This window comes from Rhincodon typus, chromosome 7 (genome assembly GCF_021869965.1).
Source record: "Rhincodon typus isolate 14 chromosome 7, sRhiTyp1.1, whole genome shotgun sequence".
Lineage (NCBI taxonomy): Eukaryota > Metazoa > Chordata > Chondrichthyes > Orectolobiformes > Rhincodontidae > Rhincodon > Rhincodon typus.
Window position 1 is genome coordinate 54,366,782 of NC_063338.1, and position 22,963 is coordinate 54,389,744.

General features: G+C 40.1%; 1 protein-coding gene across 1 annotated transcript in view; it reads right to left on the reverse strand.

The window, feature by feature from the left end:
* Window positions 1-22,963, reverse strand: part of baz2ba (bromodomain adjacent to zinc finger domain, 2Ba) — a 312,926-nt gene that overhangs the window by 244,059 nt on the left and 45,904 nt on the right. Inside the window, exon 2 of the mRNA XM_048598962.1 lies at window positions 11,521-11,627. The gene's annotated coding sequence lies outside the window, so the exon portion shown is untranslated. The remainder of the gene's footprint in view (window positions 1-11,520; window positions 11,628-22,963) is intronic.

A 22,963-nucleotide genomic window follows, 5' to 3' on the forward strand; every position in this document is an offset into this window, starting at 1 on the left:
ACATTCAAATGACTCATCAATTTAATTATTATTCATAATATATAAATATTATAAAGGCATCTGTTTGGGCACATTTCAACATGCAAACTGGGATATTTTTGCTTTAGTTTGCCCAGCTGCAACATTAGTCACTGTATCAAAATGTCTGCATCACAATCGGCAACACATCATGTGATTTTTTTCTATTGTCTAAATTTCTGCAAGAAAAACCTTGCATACTTGCTTTGTTTGCCAAGGAACTTTATGTTGATAGTGAAACAGTATGAAATACAGGCAACATCAGTAAAGCTTAGTCAAATTTTGCCCTACCCTGATAAAGCATTTTCACTTTCCTAAGTTCCTTCTTTCAGATGCAACATTGATAGGAGACCTGTCCTCAGGTGGATGTAATATAACCAAGTACACTATCCACCAATTGAGCTATCCACCAATCTCCTGGCCAATATTCATTGCTTAATTAATATCACAAAAATAGATTTATCTGGTCATGATAGTGGGATCTTGCTGTGCACTCATTGCTGCCATGTTTCCTACTGCAATGACTATAACCAAAAAAGTACTTTTGAACTAAAAAATGTTTGGAGATATCCCGTAATTGTGCAAGACTTTGCATAAATACAAGTATTTCTTGATACTTTCCCATTCTGACCCAATGGCAAAGGCTAAGTGGGGTATGGATTCCACAGTTATTATATGTAAAGTCTAATGCAGGCAAGATGGTGGCAGAGTAAGACGCTCCTGCCAGAGCATCTTTGCTCTGCCTGTTCTTTTACTTGGTCTTCTTCTTCTCTTCCCTTAGTCCCAGAGGCGAACCCTGGAGCAGCAAGCAGGTATGTGCAGCAAGTCAGCCCTGGAACTTACCTTGGAACAGCTGAGCGCTGGTATGGAGCAGTCTGGAGGCTTGGAGCAGAGTGGGTACGGTTGTTGGGCTGGGGTCTGGCACGTGCAGTCAGATCACGTGCGAAGGCCCTACACTAAGTTACCGCAACGTAATGTTTGCTTGAAAATTTTTACCCAACTGTAACGTCAATCCTTTAACGATGTCTTATTTCTAACTTATATTCTAAACTTTATAAAGTAATGTAACTACTTTTTATTCCTCTTTTGTATCCATTATTTGTAACTAGGTACTTGTGCTTAAGATGGTGCCATAAGAGGCAGACATTGTAAAAGGTTTTCACTGTATTTCCAGAATGGAGTACACATGGGAGTAAAGCATATTAGCATATTCTGGTCTCATGTCCATTTTCTATTAATGCTTTAACTTGTATAAGAGTTTCAATAAACAGTTATCTGTCTAAACACCTGAAATTAGCACATTTGGCAAAACTAAAACAAGCACCGAGTGTGGTCAAGGAATTTCAGCACTCCTGTCTCATCTCTCCTTTGGCACAACCATCATCAGCATTACCACCCAATTACACTTTTCCATTATTTGACAAAATTCAGTAGATACATATATCCTGAATTGACTGAAAGCCAGTGTGTGTATAAAAAAAAAATTCATGCAGACATTTAAATTGCGGATTCAAGCAGTGGAAACAGTTAAACGTTTCAAAAGAAAGCCAAATTATAGTATTCCAGCATTTTAAAATGGATATTTGAAATACACTGACAGCTGAAATGCAATCACCACATAATTTCCTTAACTTTGTTTTGAACCTATTTGTTTCCTTCAATATTGTTAAATTCAACATTAAATATTTCTTTTGGCATTAATTTTCATTTAATATTAAAAAAAGGAGAAAGGCAAAGACTTAAAAATTTGAAGTAAAAGTAATTTTGCATTTGAAAGGCATTGGAAATAGAAAACTTAAATGGACAATCAGCCAAAGAAAAATCAAGAAACATGTCTTAATGACTACTGCCCAATGGCTTCAACATCCATCATTATGAGGTGCTTTGAAAGATTAGTAATGCACACACAAACTGCAGCCTCCCAGACTACCTTGATCCATTACAATTCACCTATCATCATAATAGGTCCCTAGCAGACACCATCTCCCTGTGCCTTAACTCATCCCTGGAACATCTGGATAACAATGACACCTACTTCAGATTCCTGTTTATTGACTTTAGCTCTGCCTTCAACACCATAATTCCAATAAAACACATCTCTAAACTCAAAGACCAAGGACTCTGCTCCCACCTGTGCAACTGGATCCTCAACTTTCTGAACTGCAGACCGCAATCAACAAGGATAAGCGACAACACCTCCTCAATGCCAGCGCCCCACAAAGCTGCATACTCAGTTCTTCACTATACTCCTTATACACTCATGACTGTGTAGCCAAATTCAGCCCTAACTCCATTTCCAAATTTGCTGATAACACCACCATAAATCTCAAACAACGACAAAACAGAGTTCAGCGAAGAGATGGTCAGCTTAGTGGCACTGTGTAAAGACAACAACCTTTCCCACGGTATCAATAAAATGAAGCTGCTGGTCATACACTTCAGGAAGCAGAGTTGAGGACACGCTCCTGTCTATATCAGCGGAGGTGGAGGTGGTCAAGAGCTTCAAGCTCCTAGGAGTAAATATCACCAATTTATCCTGGTACACCCATGTCGATGCTGCAGTCAAGAAAACACCAACGCCTCTACTTGCTCTGATGGCTAAGGAAATTCAGTGCATTCACAATAACTCTTAACAATTTTTATAGATAAACCACAGAAAGCATCCTGTCAGGATGCATCACAACTTGCCATGGCAACTGCTCTGCCCAAGACCACAAGAAATTACAGAGAATTTTGAATGCAGCCTAGTCCATCATAAAAACCTGCCTTCCTTACATTTATCCTGTCTACACTTCCCACTGCATCGGGAAAGCAGCCAAAATAATCAAAGACCCCTCTCACCCTGGTTATATTCTCTTCCGCCTTCTTCCATTGGGCAAAAGACAGAAAAGTTTGAAAACACGTACCAACAGATTTAAGAACACCTTTCCCGCTGTTATCAGGTTTATGAACTGACCTCTCATATTACAGTTGATCTTTCACTGCACTCTCTCTGGAGCTCTAATACTATATTCTGCATTCTGTTCTTATAACACTGATGTACTTTTTAAGATATGATTTATCTGGTTAGCAAAAAACAATGATATACAGTGAAAAATAATCAGTACGTGACAATAATAAATCAAATCAAAAATGTTAATATACATCCAAAATTCAAGGTTTTATTCAAAGTTCCAATTTCCATAGGGATATGGATACATTTTAAATGAATGCCTGGGTATAAAAACATGAATTTTATACAAATGATTGTTTGAAATGCTGAAACAATTGGAGAAAACGTGTAGTGTGTCAACAAGGCAAGACACATGAAACACAAAACTTCATGCTCCAGCTACCTTGAATCAGTTTTTTTACTGCTTAACTAAATCAAAATTTCTGCATGAAAGGGACAGCATTTCAAGTAATCACAGTGTACCGTAGAAAGAAGGCAATTAGTATTTTGAGAGTACAACAGGGATCTTGAACAGATGAGCCAATGGGCCGAGGAGTGGCATATGGAGTTTAATTTAGATAAATGCGAGGTGCTGCATTTTGGAAAGGCAAATCAGGGCAGGATTTACACACTTAATGGTAAGGTTCTGCAGAGTGTTGTTGAACAAAAAGACCTTGGAGTGCAGGTTCATGGTTCCTTGAAAGTAAAGTCACAGGTTAATAGGATAATAAAAAGGCATTTAGTATGCTTGCCTTTACTGGTCAGTGCACTAAGTGTAAGAATTGGGAGGTCATGTTGCAGCTATACAGGTCATTGGTTAGGCCACTATTGGAATTCTGAGTACAATTCTGGTTTCCCTGCTATAGGAAGGACGTTGTCAAACTTGAATGGATTCAGAAAAGATTTACAAGAATGTTCCCAGGTTTCAAGGGTTTGAGCTACAGGGTGAGGCTGAATAGGCTGGGGGTATTTTCCCTGGAGTGGAGGAGGCTGAGAGGTGACCTCATAGAGGTTGATAAAATCATAAGGAACATAGATAGAGTAATTAGACAAGGTCTTCTCCCTGTGATGGGGTGTCCAAAACTAGTGGGTATAGGTTTAAGGTGAGGGGAAAGATTTAAAAAAGGACCTAAAAGGGCAACTTTTTCATGCAGAAGGTGGTACACGTACGGAATGAGCTGCCAGAGGTGGTGGTGGAGGCTGGTACAATTACAACATTTAAAAGGCATCTAGATGGATATAGTAACGATATAGAGGAATATGGGCCAAATGCTGGCAAATGGGACTAGATTTATTTAGGATATCGGGTTGGCATGGACGAGTTGGACCAAAGGGTCTGTTTCAATGCTGTGTATCTCTATGACTCTCTGCAGAAATTTAATTTAAAAGCCATGTCCATCTACAACGACCAATTTAGTAGCAACACAATAACCGTCATTCAATTCAAAGCTTTGGTTCACTAAGTTATAAATTATGAATTCAAAAATCTAGAAACTTATGACAGATTTCAACGCTGTAGCAACACATATTTTGCTCCCCATCCATGTCACTCACAAGAGAGTTTATTTTAGGTTAACTGACAAGCAGGTCTTGAGATTCATGGATATGCATTGTGCAAATGTGTGGCGAATGAAATGGAATATGGATAAATGAGAAGTTATCCACTTAAGTCACAATAAGAAGAAGGTGGATTATTGTCTGAATGGTGATAGGTTGGGAAAGCAGGAGGTGCAACAAGACCTAGGTGTCATTGTACAGCAGCTGCTAAATATAACCATGCAGGTATAGCAGGTAGCAAAGGTGGTAAATGCCATATTGGCCTTCATAGCAAGAGGATCCGATTACAGGAGCAGGGGTTTTACTGCAATTGTACAGGGCCTTGGTGAGAAAACAACAGCTGCATTGTGTGCAGTTTTGGTCCTATGATCCGAGGGATGACGTTCAGCATGTGAAGGGTGTGCAATTAAGGTTTCCCAGACTGAGATCTGTTCTTATTTTCTATATTTCTATTTGGTGTCAAAAGATAAACCTGAAACTTGAAATATTTTCCTCACCATGTTACTCGTCACTGAGCACAGTTCCAAAACTACGGCAAAATATCTTTCTCAATAAAAAGATACAAAAGAAGTGCTTTCAAGGCACATGTAGATGTCGTGCAATGAAGTGAAAATATGAACTATTCCTCGACAGATCTAGCTATTACACCTAAAAAAAACTCCTTATTTCAATCAAAATGTCAAATTTAAACATGTTAAATTGAGTAACTAGCCTCTGCCAGCAGCAATTTTCCACTTCAACACATAGCGGTTTACAAACAAATTAGATAGAAATGTTCCTAGTGTACTTTACAGAGGGTGTCTGTCAAGAGATAGCAGACTGCTGCATTAACTTTAAATGAATCAGGAGGCACTGCTGTATCCAGAAACTCCAATCAGCTCTTAATCAGCTTATTATACTGATCCATTCAAGTAAAGTGTTTCCCTTCACACCTAAATAAAGAAGTCTGCCCAATATTTTTGGATACTGCTAGTTCACGTCAATTCAGTAATCAGATTTCTCATCAGTCGTCATTTTGAATACTGAGACATACAACCCAGAAGATGGTGTAACCAGAAATTAACTAGCAAACTACAGTACATGCCTATATACATGGTTCTTCCAGTGTTTGGCAAATGACCCAACAACATAAATTCAAAGGATTCTGAGCACAGGTGCCCGCAAAATACCACTGAGCAATTCCTTAACTTCTGCTACTGTGAAGCACTCCATCTAGTGGTTTGAAATTGATGCAGCAAAAAAGTGTACACACACACCTGAATGCCAGCTATGCTACGACACTGGTAGGTGATCACAACAGACTCTTGTTGAGACAAAGTCCAATTTTCATAATGAAGACATTATCCATAGCATTGAGCTAAACAGGGTAGATTCAGAACAAATCTAGCAACTAAAACTAGGTCAGCAGCAGAATTGTTTTCAAATATAATCAATCACCTCATGACTCATCATATCCCTCATTATAACATTGCTAGTGTGATGGAACCTGTGGACAGTCAATATGTACACTATTTTTTTCAAAACAAATCTAAACAAGAAAAGTGAAGCAGGAGAAGAGAAACTGACCTCTCACTTCCTACAGATACTAAAACTGAAAATGAGATGGTAATCCAAAACTTTGGTTTGAAACTTTATAAGACAGTGCCATCAGAGTTCAGTAGTTGATGAATCCAGTGGTGCAGTACAGGCAAGTTGAAGAATACAGTGGCTAGACCCAGAAGCCGAAAATAAACAGTTTCTGCTGCTGTTTCCGTTATTTGAAAATAACATTGGTGGAGCTACATCATTCAGATCGAGTGGAAGAAATTCTGTAGACATGTGCCATTTTTGGTGAAGACTGTCGTTGGAATTTAGCAGCCCACAACCATCTATCAGCTGTGGATCAGGCTAAAGTTCTGGAGAAAAGTGCAAAATAAGTGAAAAGGGTAAAGCTGAAGCATTCGTAGCAATCTTCAGCCAAAAGTGCCAAGTGGACTTCTGATCCATCTCGTTCTGCACCAGGGGTCCCCTGCATCACACAGGTGCCAGTCTTCTGTCAATTTGATTCACTCTACGTGATATCAACAAACCGCAGCAGGCACTGGATATTTCAAATGAAGTGGGCCCTGACAGCTTTCCAGCAATAGTACTGAGAACATGTACTGCAGATCCTGCTACACCTCTACATGCTGTTCCAGCACATCTTCAGAACTGGCACCTACCTAACAAAGTGGAAAATTGTCCGGACACGTCATGTACACAAAAACCAGAACAAATCCAAATCTGGCCAACTACTACCTCATCAATATACTCTTGATCATCAGTACACAGATGTATGATGTCATCAACAGTGCTATCCAACAGCATTTGTTCAGCAATAACTTGCTCACTGATGCTCAATTTGGATTCCACCAGGGCCACTTGACTTGGTTCTAACATGGACAGAAGAACTGAATTCCGGAGATCTGGGTGAGACTGACTGCCCTGAACATTAAGGTTGAGTTTGACAATGTAGAAGAGGGGCCTTGCCAAAACTGGAGTCAATGAGAATTATGGGGAAAACTCTCCATTGGTTGAAATTAATGCTGGCAGAGAACAGGACTGTGGTTATTGGATGTCAGTCATCTCAATTCCTGGACATCTCTGAAGGAGTTCCTCAGGGTACTGACCTTATGCAAACTACACTTACCTGTTTCGATGACATTCCCTCCATTACAAGGTCAGAAATGGGGATGTTTGTCTATGATTGCACAATGTTCGGTACTATTCACAACTCCTCAGATACTGAAGCAGTTCATGTCCAAATTCATCAAACCTGGACGATATCCAGGCTTATTCTGAAAAGCAGCAAGTGACATTCTCACCACAAATGCCAGGCAATGACCATTTCCAACAAGAGAGAAATTAACCATCATCTCTTGGCATTCAATGGCATGACCATCACTGAATCCCTTATTATCAGCATCCTGGGAGTTACCATTGACCAGAAGTTGAACTGGAGTAGCCATATAACTACAGTGGTGATGGCTGCAGGTTAGAGGTTGGCAATACTGCAGCAATTCCTCTTCTAACTCCTCAAAGCCTGTCCACCATCTACAAGGCGCACAATCTGGAGTGTGGTGAAACACTTCCCATTTGCCTGGATAAGTGCAGTTCCAAAAACATTCAAGCAGCTTGACACCATCCAGAACAAAGCAGTCTGCTTGACTGACACTACACCCACCACCCATGCTTAGAAGTTGAAGTGCACACCATCTCCAGTAGGAACTACTGCAGAAATTCACCAAGGTTCTTTAGACAGCACCTTCCAAACCAATGACTATGTCCATCTAGAAGTACAGCGCAGCAGAAGCATGGGAAAACCCAACATTTGTAATTATTCCTCTGAGCCACTTACCATCCTGACTGGGAAATATATCACCAATCCTTTAGTTTTGCTAGGACAAAAACCCTGAAACTCCGACACCTCTCATGCTAACATCACCAGCATCAAGGCACTGGTTGTGATCAATCAGCTTTGTTGGGCTAGTCACATCATTCGTATGCCTGATGCAAAGACATCTCTACCGTAACCTTCATCATAGCAAGAAGTTCTCAGCAAGGCAGAGGAAATGCTTCAAGGATGTCCTTAAAGCCTCCTTGATAAAAGCAATATCCGCAAAGCTGTCAATCGTTTCACGTACAGACTCAAATGGAGGGCAAGTGCAAACAGAAGGAGCATTCAAAATGCCAACCAACCCACTCATCCGTCTACTCAAACACCATCTGTCCCACCTGTAGTGGGGTGTGCAGATCCAGCATTGGACTATTAGTCACTTCAGTGTCAACAACACCAAAATGGAGGAAAGTCATCCTCAATTCTGCAGAATTGCACAAGACAGCGTTAGTTTGTTTGACTTTTGTATAAAGAAAAAATAATTATTTTCAACAATGGAATTTTTTTGACTTCAGTCAGTAAATAAGGGAATTTCTGATTTTCTTTTCAAAAAAATTGGTATTGACCAAGATCTTGATACCATCAAGCCAGGTAATCAACTTGGGTTCAATGATTCAAGGAGGAGTGCAGGAGAACATGCCAAAAGTACCAGACAAATACAAACCAAAGGTGTTAATTTAGTAAAACCACAACATAAAAAGTTACATGTATGCTAAACAGACAGCTTCTGACAGATAGTGCTAAGCAATCCCACAATCACTGGATCACATTCAGCCTAAAGAAAGGACCTACTGGACTTGAAACATTAACTCTGTTTATCTCACCACAGATGCTGCCTGGCCTGCTCAGTTTCTCCCGGACTTTGCAGTTATTAGTTTCCAACATGTGCAGTGTTATGCTTTTATTTCATACCTAGATGGTTGTGACTGTCAGAGTCTGCATTAGTTCCTCAGGGTACTGTCCTAGTCCAACCGTCCTTCAGGTGCTTTGTCAATGATCCCCCGCCAGGTGGTCAGAAGTGGGAATGCTTACCCATGACTGCATATTGTAAAGAACCATTGGTAACGCAAGTACTGAAGCAAGTCCTGCCCATACGCAGCACCTGGACAACATTCAGGATTAAGTCGTTAAATCAAAACTAACATTTACACAACACAAGTGAAAGGCAATGTACATTTCTAGCTTGAGAGAATCTAACTGAATACAAGTTGGCTCTTTTGTTCCAATTTCCAAAAGGCCTTCAACAAGGTGCCGCACAAGAGGCTACTGCATGAGATAAGGGTGCATGGCATTAAGGGTAAAGTATTAGCATAGATAGAGAATTGGTTGACTAACAGGAAGCAAAGAGTGGGGATAAATGAGTGCTATTCTAGCTGGCAGTCAGTGACTAGTGGTGTGCCTCAGGGATCGGTGTTGGGACCGCAATTATTTACAATTTATATAGATGATTTGGAGTTGGGGACCACGTGTAGGGTGTCAAAGTTTGCAGATGACACTAAGATGAGTGGCAGACCAAAGTGTGCAGAGGACTGTGAAACTTTGCAGAGGAACATAGATACATTGAGTGAGTGGGCAAAGGTCTGGCAGATGGAATACAATGTAAATAAATATGAAGTCATACATTTTGGTAGGAGTAATAGTAAAAAGGATTATTACTTGAATGGTAAAAAGTTGCAGCATGCTGCTATGCAGAGGGACCCGGGTGTCCTTGTGCATGAATAGATAAGATAGAAGTAGAGAGGATGTTTCCACTGCCAGGTGAAACTAGGACAAGAGGGCATAGCCTCAAGATTAGAGGGAGCAGATTTAGGACTGAATTGAGAAGGAACTCCTTCACCCAGAGGGTTGTTAATCTATGGAATTCCTTGCCCAGTGGAGTAGATGACTCTACTTCAGTTAAAGTTTTTAAAGATAAGGTAGATTTTTTTTGAACAATAAAGGAATTAAGGGATACGGTGAGAACGCGGGTAAGTGGATCCGAGTCCACGAAAAGATTAGCCATGATCTTATTGAATGGCAGAGCAGGCTCGAAGGGCCGGACGGCCTACTCCTGCTCCTAGCTCTTATGTTCTATGTTCCAATCCCATCCTCTTTTTGATGGCATTACCATGTCTGAATCCTCCAGTATCAACTTTCTTGGAATTAGCATTGATCAGAAAGTGAACGGGCTAGTCATATAAATACTGATCATACGAGCAGGTCAGAGATGGAAAAGTACAGGCAGAGACATACAGCACAGAAACAGACCCTTCAATCCAACTTGTCCATGCCAACCAGGTTTCGCAAATAAACTAGTCCCTTTGGCCTGCTTTTGGCTGGCCCTATCTCTCTAAACCCTTCCAATTCACGTACCCGTCCAAACACCTGTTAAATGTTGTAACTGTATCCGCTTCTACCATTTCCTCTGGTAGTTCATTCCATATAACCACTACGATGTATGAAAAATTTGCCCCTTAGGTCCCTTTTAAATCTCTCCCCTCTCACTTAAACCTATGCCCTCTAGTTTTGGTCTCCCCCACCCTAGGGAAAAGATCTTGTCTATTCACCATATCTATGCATCTCATGATTTTATAAACCTCTATAAAGGTCACCTCTCAATCTCCTACACTCCAGTGAAAAAATCCCAACATATCCAGCCTCTCTTTATAACTCAAACCCTCCAGTCTCGACAACATGCTGGTAAATATTTTCCAAACCCTTTCCAGTTTAATAACACCCTTCCTATAGCAGGGCAGCCAGAACTGTACGCAGTAGGAAGGATGTTTTAAACTGAAAAGGGTGCAGAAAAGGTTTACAAGGATTTTACCAGGACAGGAGGGTTCGAATTATAAGGAGAACTGCAGCAAGTAATTCGCCTTCCCACTCCCAAAGCCTATCCTCCACCTACAAGGCACAATTCAAGAATGTGAAGGAATATTCTCCACTTAGTTGAATGAGTGCAGTTCCACCAACATTTAAGAAGCTCTACCATAGAAACACTGGAGAAACTGCTGGAGAAACTCAGCAGGTCTAACAGCATCTGTGGAGACACAAACCGAGTTGACACTTTGAGTCTGGCACGATTCTTCTTCAGAACACATTCTGCCAGACCTGCTGAGTTTCTCCAGCATTGTGTTTATTTCAGATCTCCAGCATCTGCAGTATTTTGCCTTTAAAGAAGGCCTGTATGAAGGAGGACAAAGCAAACAGCAGGATCGACACCTCATCCACCATTTTCCAGCACTGACCACAGTGTGTATCATTTACAAGATGTACATTATACAGAAAATACATGATATTAATTTTCTAGGCTCCCTTTCACAGCACTTTCCCATCCCACATCATCTACCGCTAAGAGGAACAAGGGCAGCAGACACATGGCAACACCACAACCTGCATGCTCTCGTTCAATCGTGCACCATTCTTGGAACTATACAGTCATTCCTCCAACTGGAACTTCCTTCCTAAAGGAATTGTAAGTGTATCTATATCAGATGAACTGCAGCAAGACAGCAGCGTATCACTTACTTTTCAAGAATAAACAGTGATGTGCAGCAAATGCTGGCCCTTACAAGCAATGCTCCCACCTCATGAAAGAATGAAAAAAACTGAAGCTCACCACTTTTCAAAAAGTTAAATTCTCACTGTAGCCCAATGCTCGTCATATCAATTGCAATTGAATTGCCAGCTCTCATCTGGACGGTCACCTTATCAGGGCAGTTGCACCTAGAAAAAAATCCAAAGATAATTAATACAAAATCAACATTAGCCGATTCTCAGGTGAAGTACCTCAAGTTGTTTTACTGCTTGAAATCACTAATTACATTTCCTTCAAAAGACCATAAAACTAAGGAGTAGAAGCAGAGTAGGCAATTCTGCCCATTGAGTCTGATCCACCATTCAATAAAATCATGACTGATCTAATTATCCCCACCTCCGCTTTTCTACTTTTGCTTCTGTAACCCTGGATTCCATCAGCGATTCAAATCTGCCCATCTCAGCCTTGAATATACTTAATGACCTCAGCCTCTACAATAATGAATTCCATAGATTTGTAACTTAAGAAAAGATGGCTTATCCAAATTATATAATGGAACACCAATATGCTCATTTACTACAGAACTATTAAAATCACATAATTGGTAAAATAACAACAAAATAAGCATATTTAATTGAATTGCCTCACAATCCAAAATCTAGGAATATAGCTGTACTTTCACATTTTGGAAAGGTTGTATAAAATGTATGTTAACACTGCACAATTTCTCTTGACGAAATTCAGCTCTAGTCATGTCATAAATTGAGAGCGTTACTCACAATGTACTGTTGTCATTTTTGTCATGATTGAAACATAGCTAGATCTAACAACGCAAAATAGAAATTCTATAAAACCTTTTCTTCAGATACAAACACTTGAATGCAGAAATTTACAAATTATGAACAGCACCAAAAATAACAGTTGCCTTTATTTTAAAAAAAAACTTAATTCCACATAAAAGCAACTTTCTGAACAGTTACAATCTAACTAATAATTCTGCACTTGGAAATAAACTTACAATATGTATTTGTGTTAACAGTAAATTATCAAAACATACAGACAGATTTTGGCTTTTCTGAGTCAAAAATCTTCAGTAGTAACATAAAACACACTTTCATGGTGTGGCCATCTATAAGCTGCAGTAACAAAAGCACTGAGACATGCAGTCAGTGACTAAATTGTAAAATGAATTGTGTTTTCTATGGCCTTGGATAGAGGAAACCATAACAGAGTGGTTGTGTTACTCTACTAACAATTCAGAGGGCTACACTAATGCTTTGGAGATTTTAGTCCAAATCCCTTCCTGGCAACTCAGGAATTGAGATTAAAACAATTAATGTATGAAATAAATCAAACTGGCATATAAGCTAGTTTCATTAATGGTAATTATGAAACTATAAGATTGGCATAAAAAGCGACTAGGTTCACTAATGTCCTTTAAGGAAGGAAACTTGTCATAATGGCCTACATGCAACTCCGTAGCCCAGCAACATAGTCGATTCTTAACCGACCAGTAAAATGGCCAAACAAACCATTCAGTTTTACACAATCATTAAAAAAATGTCAAGTTAAAAAAAAGGCATACACTGAGGAGCAACCTAGGCTCAGCATGCAACAAAGACACACCCAGCCTAGTTGACCCTGCAAAGTTCATCTTGTTAACAATACGGGATTTAAAGTAGGGGCACCGCCTCACAAAATAGTCGAGCAATGGCCTGACACAGGCACTCTTTCAGAACCATACCATTAGATGCCACTTCTGACCAAGTATTGGAGGACATATCTGCCAAACTCCATTAAGGCAGACGGCAAGAGGACCAGAGGCAAAAAAATCTATTTCACCTTGTCCCCACCAAATCTATCATACATGAATCTACGACCATATCAGGAGTGAACACGGCAGTCCCTGCAGATACAATATCCTATGCTTACATTGAAAACAATCATGTTGTGCACCACTACCACTGTCAAGTAGGATAGATTCAGAACAGATTTAGAACTCAAAATGGGCATTGAGGTGTTGTGTATTATCAATAAGAGCAAAATTGTATTCTACCACTACTATGTGTAACCGCATGACCTTTCGCATCTTCATTCTACCTTTGTCATTAAGCAAAGGGATCATACCTGATACAATGAGAAGTGTACGAAAGTACACCAGCACTCCATACCTAAAAATAAGGCCTGGAAGGTCCCACCTGTTCCAGCGCTATCTTGCAATATATCTGAAAAGGTTAATTAAAAATATCCACCTAAAAATGAGATGTCAAGTGAAGGTGTTCAGCAGAATCAACACCATTTTGTAGACAAAGCCAAGCAATTCCACAAACAGTAGATCATTTGAGGTTTGTCACATTACCACATCTTTGTGAATGATATTGGACGATTATGCAATCAATGAGAAGGAAGCTCCATGAACACTTTTTTTTCCTGTTTCCCAGCATCATGGACCCAGTCTAGGGGTCAAAACCAGAGTTTACTGTTGATCAGAAACTAAGAGCCAGCCAGAAGCTAGGAATTCTGCATCAAATAACTCAAAGTCTGTTCACTATCTATGAGGCACAAGTCAGGTCCACTTGTCTGAACGAATACAGCTCCAACAACACTTAAGAAGCTCAGCATCATCTACAACAAAGCAAATCACATGATTGGCACCTTATCCACCAAGTTCAATTTCAAGCCCTCCAACAGCAACGCAGTGATAGCAACATTCACTACCTACAGGATGCATTATGGCACCTCACAACTGCTCCTTTCGGCAACACCCACAAACTCGCAACGTCTTCTATCTGGAAGGACAAAAACAGATGTACAGTAATAACATCACCTGCAAGTCCTGACTTGAAGCTATATTGCCATTCCTTCATGGTCACTGGGTAAAAGTCACGGAACTCCAATAGCACTGTGGGACATACATTCAGCATACAACTGCAGCGGTTCAAGGCAATAGCTCATCAACTCTTTCTAAGACAATTAGAGATGTACAAAAAAATACTGACCTAGTCAGCAACAACTACATCCCATAAGTGCATTAGAAAAAGCTTTCACCTAACCTGATTCACTTCATGTGATATCAAGGAACAACTGAGCACAGTGGACCCAACAAATGTATGGGCTTGACAACATCCAGGTTCTAGTGCTGAAGACTTGTGCCCAATTCTTCAAGCACTCTGGCATTTTGCCCGAAATGGAAAACTGACCAGGTGTGTCTCTCCACAAAAGCAGGGCAAATTTAATCGGATAAATTACCACATCTATGTCATTCACCATGAAAGTAATAAAAGGTGCCAGCAACTGTACTATCAAGCAGTATTTACTCACCGGCATCCTGCTCACGAATGTTCATTTGGGCTCTGTCAAGAGCTATCAGCTTAAGACTTTTGGAGTCTTGGTTCAGTGGTGAGGTGAGTGCCTTTGATATCAAGGCAGCAGTTGACCAAGTGTGGCATCAAGCTACACAAGTAAATAAATGAAGCCAGTGCAAATTAGGGAGGAAACTCTGCACTAGCCGAGTCCATATCTATAAAGGAAGATGGTTGCGCTCATTGAAGATCAAATCAACTCCTCTCCAGAGCATCACTTCAGTAGTTCCTCAGGGCAGTGCCCAATCATCTTCAGCTGTTTCATAAGATATCTTTTCCACACCATAAGGTCAGAGGTTAAGATGGTCACTGACAACAGCAACATTCAGATCACTTTCCACCTCTTCAGAAAACGAAGGTCCCTGTGCTCACATCGAGCAAAAGTTGGACAACATCCACAACTTGGCTGATAAACGACAAACTACATTTCAAGCCACACAAGTGCCAGGCACTGACTATTTCCAACGTGAGGCAACTTAATCATTTTCTCTTCACATTCTCTGGCATTAATATTGATTAATTCCTCACTAAAGTCTTGGGGCTACCACTGACCAGAAACTTAACTGGACCAGCACATTAACAATGCAGCTGGAACAGCAGGTCAGAAACTAGGGATTCGATGATGAGTAACCTACCTACTGGCTTCCCAAAGTCTATTCATCAATACAGTACAAAAAGTAAGAAGTGTGATGGAATACTTCCCTCATGCCTGGATCAATGTGGTTCCAGCAACACCAAGAATCTTGACACCATCCAAGATACACTACAGTAACTCAGGTGGCTGTTTCAACATCACTTTGCAAATCCATCAACACTACAACAAGGGGAACAGGTGCAGGGCTATGCATTCATCTGCAAGCTCTTGTTCAAGGCACACAACATCCTAACTTGGTCATATAGATCATAGCTTTCCTTCACTATAATCGAGTCAAACTTCTGGAATTTCTTGCCTAACACAGGCTACAGCAGATCAAAATAGCAGCTCACGCCCACTTTCTCAAAAACAATTCAATTATAGGAAGGGCACTAAAAATGGTTCCAGTTCCCACAGCTGCAGTAGCAAGTCAGTGCTTAGGATCCCGAGATGAGTAACTCAACAACTTCGCAAAACCCGCCTCCAACATCACAAGGCCCATATCATGAAGTGGCACGGTGGCTCAGTGGTTAGCACTGCTGCCTCACAGCACCAGGGACCTGGGTTCGATTTCAGCCTTGGACGACTGTCTGTGTGGAGTTTGCACATTCTCCCAGTATCTGTGTGGGTTTCCTCTAGGTACTCCAGTTTCCTCCCACAATCCAAAGATGTGCAGGTTTGTTGGACTGGACATGCTAAATTGCCCAGAGTGCTCAGGGACATAAAGGCTAGGTGGGTTAGCCATGGGGATTGCAGGTTTACAGGGATAGGGTAGTGGAGATGGGTCTGGTTGGGATGCTCTTCAGAGGGTCGGTGAGAACTCGATGGGCCAAATGGCCTGTTTCCACACTGTAGGGATTCTATGATTCTATCATTCTATCAGAAGTACAATGGAATTCTCTCTACTTGCCTGCAAGTCTAAGTTCCAATTACAATCAAAAAGCTGGACACCATTCAGGACAATGCATCCAGCTTCATCAGAAACTTGTCAATTAACCTAAACATTCACACTCTCCACCACTGGCACACAGTGACAGCAGAACATACAACACCTAGATGCATCAACTTGACAAGCCTCCTCTTAAAGCATCTTCCAAAACCACATTCTCTAGCACGCAGGCAGCCTTCCTGCTCCTCTGATGCTGCTTGGCCTGCTGTGTTCATCCAGATCTGCACCTTGTTATCTCAGATTCAGCAGGAACTGCAGTTCCTGCTATCTCTATACATGAGAATATCACCAAGTTTCACTTGAAGCTGCACTCTATTTTGATTTGCAACTGTTTTATCATATCAAAAGTTCTCAGTGGCAGCAGTAGATACTATCTATAGAATGCATTGCAGCAACTCACTGGGGCTCTTGACAATACCATCATCATGTCCATGACTTCCATCACCTAAAGTACAAGGACAGCAGGTGCATGGGTACAACTGAACCTATGATATCCTCTCTCCAAGCCATAATGCATCATGGCTTGGAACTACATGACTGTTTCCATCTTCCTCCACTGTCACGGTTTCAAATCTTTAAACTCGTTTCCCAACTGCAATATAGTGATACTTCCTAATCAACCTATTCAGAGATTTTATTGCACATCTCTGGAGCCAGTGGGATTTGAACTCACACTTCCTAGTTCACACGTAGTAACTCAATTGCTGTGCCATAAGAACCCTCAGCTGCACTATCGGCATACCTGTACCAGATGTTCAAACATCTGTTCAAGAAGCTCACCATAAGCTGAAGAGCCATTAGGGATGAGTAACAAATGCTAGTATTTTTAATGCTACCCACATCCCATGAAGAAACATTACAATGACTGCAGCAACAACCACATCTTTTGAATGAATAAAGAAGATCTTTCACCATCTCTACAAAGATTACTTAGCTTATGCAAGTCATTAGGAAAGTCTTAATACTTCTACGGCTCATCTTCCACTTCTGCTTTAACTATATTTACAACTAAATTTCCAGTTAGTGCCAATTCTGAAATTCTGCAAGTATTAGGACTGGAATCACTGGTACTCAATTTACATTAATGGTTTGGATAAAGATTGATTGATCGATTGATTTTCAAAATTTGCAAGTGCTACCATATTGGAGGAAACAGGTATCATTGAGGAAGAATTTAACATGTAACATGACATTACAAAAACTGCAGTTTAGCGGCAAATTAATATTAACACTGCTGAATGTGATGCATTTTGGCAGAGAAAACAAAAATCAACTCCTTCGAAAATCAGAAGCTGAATAGCCTACAAGCATCGTACAGAGTCACAAAACAGTAGCAACACGTTTACGAAGCTTGAAAATGTTAACAAAGCACTGGCATTTATTCCTCTGGGTAGTGAATTTCATAAATGGTAATATTATATTAAACTAACAATGGACCCTGGTTAGGTGACTCTGAAGAAGTTCTGGTCTCCAATTATAAATAGGGCATGAAAGCACTGGAGGACATGTGAAAAAGATTTCTTAGGATGGTACCAGAACTAGGAGACTGGCTTTCAGGGAAGACTGAACAGATGAGACATTTTTCTTTGGGAAAACAGTTAGGACATCATCTGATACTGGTCTTTAAAATTATGAATGTGTTGGACAGGGCAACCATAAAGAGGGTGTTTCCATTTAAAGAAGAATCCAGAACTAACAGCCAAAAATACAATGTAGCTACTAATAAATACAAAAGGGAAATGAGGAAGCCTTTCTTTACACAGTGTTGGGATAGGATGTGAAACTCACTGCCATACGTAATGGTTGAAGCAACTAGCTGAGATGTTTTCAAAATGATTAAAAAAAAGGAATAGAAAATATGCTGAAAGGTTGAGATGAGATAGATAAAATGCCACCACAGCTCGGATCACCAAAGATGCCACAAAGTTGACAGACTGTTTCACATCTGCAATACCAGTGTCAAAAAGCTGCAAATCGATATGAATGGCCAACGACTAAAGCATGATCACAAAATAAATCACTAAATGTGATTCTAGACAACACTTTGTCCTTCCAGGAACATCTGACAGAATATAAAAGTAGCAAAGATCAAAATGAAAAACAACTTACTAACCAAACCTTCTTTCCAGAATACTACAGACCTGAATACTTATCTAATCATGTACACTACAGCAGAGTACTGTGCTCCTATTTGGTAAAAGTTATTACATACTTATCTTGTTGACACTCATGCAAATATGATAATGCTCACCAAAAATGGAACCATCTGTCCAAAATTCATTCCCTGGTTTCCTATCCTCAAAAAAAAAACTCCAACACATCTGCCACCTGTCAAAAACTCTCAAACTAGTTGAAAACATCAGCACTGTTCCTCACATACAATTCCTTAATGACCTTTTTAAACTCACCTACTTCCAACATTCCATCAGCACCCCATAGGGAGCAAGATCTATCAACAAATATCTTCTTGATCAAGGAGTGATAGACACAGGAAGTCACATACAAGTTTCTAGGGACAAAACACATGCATCATATGGCAACCTTTAAAACTACTATGGCGAGAGTAATCTTTGCTAAACAAGTTCAAACAAGCCAAATTGACGACCACCACCAATGCGGTCTGAGCACAAACACCTCATGCACTTGTGGACAGCCACAAGCAATACTACATATTACCAATAAATGTACCCCCACCCCCACAGACTAAACACTGCATTAACAACCTTAAACTCAGCAAATACATGCATATGTGTGTGCGTGCGCGCAACAGCGAGAGAGTAAGCGAGAGAAATAAAACTTAAAACTAAAGTTTGCTTCTGAAATAAGACGACCCTCCATACACAGTGCCACGTTACTGAAATTCTCCCTTATGCAAGCAACCTCAGCAACTATTCATAAATTGCATCACCTGGAAAAAAAACCCATGCAATTGTGCTTATATTCACAACTGATAACTCTATCAAATGTTCTGTAGCTAAGACTATCATACATAGCAGCACAAATGGGCCATTCAGCCCATCACATCTCCTCCACCATTCGAAGAGATTACCACCTGTTCTGATAATCCCCAACTCCACTTTCCTGCCTTTTACCTACAACACTTGATTCGCTTACTGATTAAAAATTTCTCAGCCTTGAGTATACTTAATGATCCAGCCTCAACTGCCTACTGTGATAAAAAATTCCACAGATTCACTACTCTAAGAAATTCCTGCACATCTCTGTTTTAAGATTGTGACGTCTCATTCAGAGATTATGCCCTCTGGTCCAAGAACTAGCACAGGTTGCCATCTTGCAAATGCCCCCTTATCCCAATTCTCGTTCTTCTATTAGTTAGCCAATCCTCTATCCATGCTAATTTACTACTTCTGATACCATTGGTTCTTATCTTATTGAGCAGCCTACTGTCTGGTATCTTATCAAACACCTTCTGAAAAACCAAATAGATTACAACATCGAACTGTACAGCACAGGAATGGGCCCTTTGGCCCACAATGTTGCGCCAAACGTGACGCCAAACTGAACTAATTCTTTCTGCCTGCCCTTGGTCCATATCCCTCCATCCTTCTATTACATCCGTTCTTCTCCTTTATCTATCATGTTTGTTACCTGCTCAAAGAAATCAAGTACATTTATCACACATGATTTCCCTTCATGAAGCCAGGCCGACTCTGCTTGATTATATCACGTATTTCCATTACGTTGGTGATAACAAACTCTTCACATCTAATAACAGAGGTTAAATAAGCTGGCTGGCCTATAGTTACTTGCTACTTGTCTCCTTCATTTTTTAAATAAAGGTGTTGCATCAAAGTTTTCCAATCTCCTTGGACTGTTCCAAATTTTAAGGATTCTTGGAAAATTACCAGCGCATCCACTATCTCTGTGATTAATTCTTTATTGTTCTAGGAGGCTTACGTATGGTCCAAAGTGCTTATGGTCTTCAGTCCCATTAGTTTCTCTAGTTTCTTTTTTCTAGTGATAGTTATTATATTTAGTTCCTTTCCTCCTTTTTGCCCTTGACCATTTACTAGTTTTGGAATGCTAGTACAGTCTTCTGTGAAGAATGATGCAAAGTATTTATTCAATTCCTCAGCCATTTCCTCGTTTTCTTTATTAATTCCCATGCCTCATTCTCTAAGAAGCCTATGTTCAATTTGGGTTCGCTCTCCCTTTTTATGGACTTAAATATGCTTTTGCTGCCCATCATGATATTACTTGCAAGTTTGCCCTCAAAGTTTTTCTTCTCCCATTTAATTTTTGCTGCCTTTTGTTGTTTTTGAAAACTTTCCTAATCCTCTATCTTATGACTAATTATTGTTAAATTGTATGTTTTGTTTTTCTTTCAATCAGATGCTATCCTTAACATCCCTGGTTAACCACGGTTGGCTTATCTCCTTCCTTGAGTCCTTCCACCTCCCTGGGAAATATGCTTGCTGTCTGTCATTCACTATTTTCTTAAATGTTTACCATTGCTCCTCAATCTTCTTTGCTGCACAAAACATTTCAGTCCACTCCAGCCAACTCTGCCCTTATTCCTTTGTAATTGCCCTTATTTCGGATTAGCACAGTTGTTTGCAACCCAAATTCCTCCCTCTCTAACGAATGCTAAATTCTACCATGTTGTGCTCACTGTTTACTTGTGGTCTTTTCCTCTGACATAATTTATTAAACCTGTCTCACTACACATCACCAGATCCACAACATATTGTTCTAGGAAACTGTCCCAAACACATTACCAATGCTTAAAGTTTTGACAAAGATCTGTGGCTCGGGTTGAGGGTGAGGTCGTTGACTTGCTCACCGAGCTGGCTTGTTCTCGTTCAGATGTTTCGTCACCATGCTAGGTGACATCAGTGGAGCCTCTGACGAAGTGGTGTTATTCTACTCCGCTTGGAATTTATACTGTCTGGTCCATTATGCGGAGTAGTGTCATTTCCAGTTTTGATCTGTATGAGTTTGTATATGGGGTCCAATTTTGTGTTTGTTGATTGCATTACGGGTGGAGAACCATGCCTCTATGAATTTCTGTGCGTGTCTATGTTTGGCTTGGGCTACTATGGTTACCTTGTCCCAGTTAAGCTGACAGCCTTCATCGTCTGAGTGTACCAATATTAAGGAGAGTTCGTCATGCCATTTTGCTGCTAACGACAAACGAATGTCACCTGGCATGGTGACGAAATGTCTGAACGAGAACAAGCTAGCTCAGCAAGCAAGTCAGCAACCTCATGACCAATGTCTCCTCATGGCTAACTCAGCCAATCCGACTACTCTAATCTACATGAAAATTGAAGTTACTCCTGACTGATGTGCTCTCCTTATTTATTGTCTGTCCCACCATATATCTACTGTTAGGGGCCTACAGAGACTCCCGCCATTGTCTTCTTCCCCATTTTATTTAACTCCACTCATATGGATTTTTCTGATCCAAGATCAATTCTTTCTATTGTACTTATTCCATCCCCCAAAATCCGTTAACATACATAATCCCAATGAAGTATTATTCATATCTTCACTCTAATTTCATTCTAACTGACGAGATTGCAAGCATTTCCTTTTGGCGATTTTCTGCACATTCACCAGATGTGATTCTCTCCATCTCTCCCTTTACTCACTGAACTCGCAGAAAAGTTCAGGCTTTTTTCAAACCTGTCTACTTGGACTGCTAGAACAGCATAAGACTTATTTCCAGCTCTGAATCGCCTGGAAACTGCCAAAACTAAACTGCCCTCTGTTCACCTGGATCTTTTCTTCTCAACGGGACCAGCTCCATCTCTTGTTTTTTTCATATATCTAAAATTAGTAAACAATTCTTTAATATCTCATTTGGTGGCTTGATTGAGCTTTTAGCTGAAATCAGAGATTCTCTCAGAAAGGCTGGTTTGATCCAGTGCTGCAATAAACTACTGGCCCTTAAATAAAACACAATTCTACTTCTCAGAATTAAAAACCAAAAACTAATTTATCTCTACTTTATAGTCCAAGTTCCCAAATAGTAATACTATATTATAAACTTTATCAATGTTGACTTAAAAATGTTAAATTTATCCTGGAGCACTGAATGTTGACATGAACCATAGTTTAAATGCATTTTGAAATCAAAACACAGCACTCCCTCAGTCTTGCAGTTTTGAAAACCTCCTTGGTTTCTTGAACTTGTAAAGTCAAGTTTTATTCTATGAATGTCTCAAGAGACCAAAAGGAACATGCTAGAAAACAAGTTGAAATATAAAATTAGTCAAGTGAAAATACAATTTCAGGAGATGCTAAAACTTGCCACTAAGCTCCTCCTGCAACATTTGTCTAAGGCATCAAATACACCTTCCAATTAAAGTTAACAATTCACATGTCCTCCCCCCAGGCAAACACACTGCTTATAATACTATTTGCTCCACAATGAGTAGATCAAACAGATGATCACTGAACATCACAGCTCTGTCTATAAGGATGATTCTGATCTTCCTGTGGCTGATCACGTTAAGTAAAACTCTTCATCTTTGGTCTTCTACATTGTTCCAACAGCATCAGATGGCAGTGTTAGAAACATCACCACCATTTTGACTCTTAACACACATTTCA